At 38.3% G+C, this 7066-nt stretch overlaps 1 long non-coding RNA gene across 1 annotated transcript; it reads left to right on the plus strand.

Annotated features, from left to right (window-relative positions):
* The first annotated feature begins 1530 nt into the window (after positions 1–1530).
* On the plus strand, positions 1531–5985 carry LOC119627858 (uncharacterized). The gene is made up of 3 exons (XR_005244074.2): positions 1531–1776; positions 2123–2286; positions 5351–5985. It is a non-coding gene; the product is annotated as an uncharacterized lncRNA (long non-coding RNA).
* The last annotated feature ends 1081 nt before the right edge of the window (positions 5986–7066 follow it).

A 7066-nucleotide genomic window follows, 5' to 3' on the forward strand; every position in this document is an offset into this window, starting at 1 on the left:
CAAGAACAGCCTGGGCAACATAGGGAGACCCTGTCTCTACAAGTTTTCTTTTTTAATTACCCAGGCATAGTGGTGTGCATCTGCAGTCCCAGCTACTTGGGAGGCTGGGTTGGGAGAATTGCTTGAGCCTGGGAGGTCAAGGTTACAATGGGCTGTGATCATTCCACTGCACTCCAGCCTGGTTGACAGAGATCTTGTCTTAAAAAGAATAGTCTAAAGCAGGGTCAGCAAACTTTTTCTATGAGGACAAAATAGCAAATATTTTAGTCCTTTTAGACTTTGTGGGAAGAAGCAAAATGAAAGATAATGAGAGAAAACAAATCTCCACCATTTTCTAAATACAAAATTCAAAATATAATAATTACTATTTTTTGTAATTCATGTTTACTAATGAGAGGAATAAAATTTCCTCTCAATAAATGCCATGCTTCCAGAATGTTCCTTCTCAGCCTCTTTGGCTGGACGACTCTGTTCAATTTCTAGATGTTGGTATGTCCCAGAATCCTCATTTCTCTTCCAACTAGATTTTCTTCTTGCATTAGCTTATCTAGTTTCATGGTTTTAAAAACCATTACACGTTATGACTTTCAAATTTGTATAACTATAGTTGGCCTCTATACTGTAGGGCATATTTATGTAACCAATTGCCTTTTTGCCATTTATTCCATGTCTAAGAGATACCTCAAATGAAATAATTCCTAAAATTGTTTCCTACCCTTACCTCTCTTTCAGTAAATGATACTTTCACCTACCCAGTGATTCAAGCTGAAAATCTAGGAGCCATCCTAGATCACTGCCTAAGCTCTCTCCAACAACCAATTTATCAGCATTTGCTTGAGTATTCTTTGTATAAGGAGAAAAAGCAATCAGAGTTGAGAAGCCGTATAGCTGTGTTCAACACAGAAATGACCAGAAGTATTCTGGCTATAAAGTAATTATAAATGCTATTAAGTCAGCCCCCTAAACAAATTTTGAACACATCCACTTCTCCTCATCTCTACTAATACCACTTAGTCCCAGCTACGATTACCTCTTACTTGTACTTCTGCTCTTGCTTCGTGAATGGTGTTTCTATTTACATTTTCAACTCCAACCCTTGCTTCACCCAATCCATTCTCTACAGAGTGGTCAGAATGATCATCTCAAAGCACAGTCAGACTTTGTCACCTCCTGCTTTTAAGTTTTTGCAAAGCTTCCCACTTTTTAATTTGACATATATTAGTACCTGATTAGCATGTTCCCAGTACTATTCTCATTGCTGGGGAGATGGCAGGGAATAGACAGACAAAAATCCCTGCCAAATGTAACTTACACTCTAATGAAGGGAAATAGATAATAAACAAACCAAAGAAAAAAAAAGTGAATCAGATAGCATGTTAAATAGTGATAAATGCTATGGAGAAAAATCAAGCAGGGAATTAGGCAATGGGGGTTTGGAGGCGTTACAACTTTCAATAGGGTTGTCAGCAAAGGCCTCATTGTGAAGATGCCTCTTCAGTAAAGACCTGAAGAAGGTGAGTCAGAAAGGAGGTGGAGTTTGAGGGTAATAGCATTCCATGGAGCAGAAAGAGCAAGTGCACAGGAATAGCAAGAAGCAGAGTGAGAGAGGTGAGGAGAATTCGAGATGACATTAGAGAGATGACAAAGTCTAGGTTAAGGAGGACCTTGTAGACTCTGAGTATGGTGTTGAGCAGGGAAGAGACAGGCTCTGGCTCAGGGTTTAGAAGGAACGCAGGCTATGTGGTGAGGATTGTCTGAAGGGTAACAAAGGCCAAGGTGGGGAGACTACTTAGAACTCTACTTTAGGTGAAATGTTAGAACTGGGTGACGCAAAAATGTGCTCAGCATCTGTGAGGAGGGGCAGAGAGGGAGCAAGGATGGATCCAGGGTTTTTAGTCTGATCAACTGAAAGTCTGGAACAGCCATTACTTAAAATGAAGAAGTCTGAGGGAAGAAAAGATTTGGGGGAGAATATCAAGAAACTTGATTTTGGATGGGTGCATTCGAGATGCAGATTGCACATCCAAGCCGAGATGCCAAGCAAGCAGTTATATGTTTAAATGTGGATTTGAAAGGAGAGGTAGAGGCTGGAAATAAAATTTTGGTAGTCATTCTGTTACAGATGTTATTTGAAGCTGTGAGACTGAGTGAGATCATGGAGGAAGTGAATGTAAATAGAAAAGGGAAAAAGTCTGAAGATGGAGCCCTGAGACACTCCATTGTAAACTGGAAGATGAGGAAGAGCCGGCAAAGGAGACTGAGAAGGGGCAGCCAGTGAAGATGGAAGTAACCAGGAGAGTGTGGTGTCTGAAAGTCAAGCAACAAAGGGTTTCCACGAGGAAGGAGAAAGGAAGGAGAAATTAACAAGGTCAAATGTTGTATATGGGTTGAGTAAAACTAGAATACCTCCTAAATAGAGTATGTTCTAAATTTATTACCAGTACTTGAAATCACCTACAAATTGATCTCCTTTACGTCTATGCCTTCATCTCCTAATATCTCCTCCCTTCCTCAGTATAGCCTCTCCCCCATTTTCCTCTCCAGCTTTCATCTGCTACCTTACTCTCTCCCTTGTTCACTATCCCTTCTCTAGACCAGCCCTTTGTTTTTCCATCATGTCAATATATTGTCCTATCTGTTGTTCCCACTGCCTAACTGTTCCTTTTACTCATGATTACTTCCTATCATTACAGTTTCTTTTCGTGACCACTCCGTCTACAGTACCAATTTTATTAATGTTACTTCCATCTCCTTCCATTCACTCTTTATCCCACCACTTTGTTCTTTTACTTTTTATAATTTTTGGCATCACAACATTTTCAGTTCATTGTTTTTCATCCCACATAACAACAAGGATCTAGACTGTCTTGTTCTCTGCACTGGGTCAGGCTAGAACAAGGTGTGCTACAGTATGCATTCAATTAATATTTACTGAATAAGCTAATTAATCTATATTTCAAAATTTTAACAAAATTATATGTAAGACATACCCAAATACTGGTAAATCATTCCAAATTGAGATGTGTAGAGGAAGAAATCTGAGAGGAATTTTTATTTGATGATGCTGGAAAGTATTTTTTTCAAGTGTTTTTCAATTTACATGTTGTGTAATTGAAAAACATTCCTCAATCCATTTGAGCATTTGGCAATCTCTTTGAGACATAGTTCATCTACCTTATTTCCACAGCCCCTCAAATACAACCTTGCATTTGCCTAAAATGGTGCTATATTATAACTTCATGTTACCTTTCATAGTTCCAGGAATCTGTAAAAGTAATAGCATCATCTTTATTCGGGTCTAGTGTACAGCAGACACACCTTAACTGTTTATTGAAAAGATGTTTAAATAAATGAATATTGAAATCTTTAATTAAGAGTAGCTGCTGAGGAACAGAAAACCAAACACCACATGTTCTCACTTATAAGTGGGAACTTAATGATGAGAACACATGGACACATGGGGGGAACAACACACACTGGGGCCTGGGGCAGGTGGGAGGGAGAACACCAGGAAGAACAGCTAATGGGTGCCGGGCTTAATACCTGGTGATGGGTTGATCTGTGCAGCAAACTACTATGGCACACGTTTCCCTATGTAACAAACGTGCACATCCTGCACAACTACCCCGGAACTTAAAATAAAAGTTGGTTAAAAGAAAGAAAGAAAAAAAAAGGGTAGCTGCTGAATTAGTCAAGTAAAATTTTCTTATTCATTCATTTTCTACCAGCCTTCTCAAGAGAATTGTCTTCTAAGAGGTCCAAATGAACACAACTTATCATTGGAAGCTCTTTTTAAAAAATTGCTCTAATGAAATTCAGGGGATGAGTAGAAACGGGGTAGGGGCAGGCTTTGTGTTTGATAATTTGGTGTGCTCTTTCATCTTCCCTCTGCAGTCTTACGCTCATTGTTTGTTGCTGCTAAAGCAGTAAATGTTGTTTGTCTTCATTGCAAAACCAAGGATAGAAAACTTTGAAGTGTTTTCTGTTGCTTAATGTCACCTACTGTTCCTGTCAGCAAACTGAGATAAACCTGATGGACTGAGGTGTCTGGTCTAATTCCTTTATTGACACATAGTCCTGTCTTCAAACACCAGTGTAAATGAATAAGTACTGAGATAGTAATGTGTCAGTAATAGGCTGCCAGATAAATGCCATTGTTTACGTACTGATCCCTGCTTCCTAAGGCCCAAACAGCTCAAAAATCTTACAAATTAGCACCTCGCTGAGATCAAAGAATTGTCTTTTCTTTCTGCAATTACCTACTTGGAGAGCGGTGCAAGCAGATGAGACGAGTTTAAGCTGTCTCTCTCTAGCCCAAATCTTTCTTTTAAAGAGAACAAATGGTGGAATTATACACTGTTTCAGGAAAAGGCAGTTAAGAACAAGAGATTTTACTTTATTTTGCCATGCAAGAACAAGGGGATTTTTAATTTTTATGTTAATCCACCAATCAATTCCCATTACAATTATTTTACTGAAAATTCAGTGGAAAGAGCCATGTTCATCCTTAACAACCGCCTTTTGGGATCAGATTTAACTGCAAATTACAAAAATAAAAATCGTTTTGAATTCAGTGACACCATAGTACCCACACTTCAAACAGAAAATATGAGAAGAATAAATACTTTCTGAAGGAGTAAAAATTTAGACAACAAATCTCCTAATTTCATTTTTGGCATATCTTAAACACAAAAGTACACCATTAGCCTCTCTTAATTTGGAAAAAAAAAAAAAAAGGTATAATTTTATGACTTTCCTTGCTTACCAAGTTCTTTGCCCTGAAGCACATTCCAGCTCCATTAGCCTGTGTCCAAAATGGCATTGTTTTATTTGAAGATATTGAGAAATGAGAGGATAGAAGGATGTAACTTGACTTTACACTATTTAGTAATTGTCTTTCATATTAGTCATATAACCTAGAAACAAGAAACCAAATGCTCAAAACTTATTATGGTTTAGGATAACACTGGCTTCTTTATAAGAAAAACAAAATTCTTTCTTGGTGGCAGGCTTTATCTTTTATGCAAATGAATAAAATCTGCTTTCCAATTCTAGCGTTAGACTTTGTGTTAGTCAAAGCCTTGACTCCTATGGATAAGTGAGTGGTTTAAAGAAATAAAAATTGACCTGAAAAGTAATTATCTGCAATAAGTTGGAATCCTTTTTCCCTATATGTGTTTTACTTAGCTTATTCACATCCATGGTTTTTAAAGGGAATATTAAATGCCTTATGCCAAAGTAAATAATGTTCATGTAAATAAATGTGAACTTAAGGCAAATTTTGATATAATTTGTCTCACTTTTCTAAAACTGTTTCTTGCATTAAGCATTCTATTATCTTTGGAATCAGCCAGGGCTAGAGTAAGAGCCCCTCCTGTGATACTGTGACCCCCAAGTTTGAAGACTACTGATAACCCCAATCTATGAACACTGGCTATGGAACTTCCTACATGGAGACAACTCCAGTGGAACTCTGATAATTATCCTAAAACAAGGAGGCTTCTTCAGTAACCCTTGAACTATGTTCAAATATGTGATTACATTTATGTCCTTAATATCACTATTAGTTTCTGATGTTAAAGTTGAGGAAAAAGTAGAAAAGGTAAAGCAGTACAGGTTAGTTCAATGCCAGAGTAACTTCTAGGAGGGTATCTATTCAGTGTGAACAATTTTCAACAGAGAAACGTCAACTTCTGACCACAACAGCAACCAGTAAAATAACTATTTGTAGTGTCTTATCTATGAATGAAGAGGAGATTGCATAATATAGATAAAAGAGCATAGTATTTGAAGGTAGAACGCCTAGCAGGGCTTGAGTCTCAACTCTGCTGCTTTTACTCTAATTGACCGAGACAAGTCATTTAAACTAAAAGAGCCTCAATTTTCTCATATCTAATGTCACATAACAGTTCACAGCCTTTTACATTGTAGTTACTGTGAAGATCTAATCACAATGAAATATATTTATATGTCTGTCTGCTGATAGAACTTTTGTCATAGAGGGTAGTCCATTTTATGTCAATAGGGCTTAAATAAGATCTGTGCTAGCAACTGAATTACACCAATGAGTGAATAATTACAAAGAAAGCCTGCTTTATCAATCTATACAAAGAAGAAAGTTACTGAGTTTGTAGGGGAGATTCTCCTTTCATACTGACACTTGTTCTTACTTTCCCTGAAATAGAGATTATAGTAGTCTGCCAGCAATCCTCAAACTTCAATCCTGGCCTGGAAATTGGACAGGAGTCCAAGGATGCATGAACTGAAAGTGCCAGTGAATGTCTCAGTGCAGACTGTGGAGTCATAGTGGTTAATATGCAAAATCAATTCCCCATTCAGACTCCAGGCAGTTACATATCAACCAACATCAACTTCGACCCTCAATCTTCAGCCTCAACCTAGTAATAGTATCTCCGAGGTGAATAAGCTATGAAATGGACATTTTCACCCTCCCTTTTTTTTTTTTTTTTTTTTTTTTTTGAGACAGAGTCTTGCTCTGTCCCCCAGGCTGGAGTGCAGCAGTGCAATCTGGGCTCACTGCAACCTCCACCTCCCAGTTAAAAGCGATTCTCCGGTCTCAGCCTCCCGAGTAGCTGGGACTACAAGCACGTGCCACCACACCTGGCTAATTTTTTGTATTTTTAGTGGAGACGGTTTTTCACCGTGTTAGCCAGGCTTGTTCTCTATCTCCTGACCACTTGATCTGCCTGCCTCGGCCTCCCAAAGTGCTGGGATTACAGGCATGAGCCACCGCACCTGGCCCCACCTTCCTTTCTTATTAAGACTACTAGAAAAATATAATAAGTTACTGTGCTTTCTTATTATGTCACCTTTTGGTCTCTGTTAACAAAAAATGCAGTTACATGTAAATTTTAGTATATGACAATATTCATCTCACAGTACTTACAGTGATAACAGTGGAAGAGGAAGGAAGGTAAAACTTTTGCTGTGATTCCATAAATGAGCAATGTGGGACACCATTGTGTGAGTCCAGTGCTTACACAAGCGCCTGAACACAGAGCTGCCAGGCTGGGCGTGTGTGTCAAACTCTGCGAAAGCCCTGAAA

This window comes from Chlorocebus sabaeus, chromosome 9 (assembly GCF_047675955.1).
Source record: "Chlorocebus sabaeus isolate Y175 chromosome 9, mChlSab1.0.hap1, whole genome shotgun sequence".
NCBI lineage: Eukaryota > Metazoa > Chordata > Mammalia > Primates > Cercopithecidae > Chlorocebus > Chlorocebus sabaeus.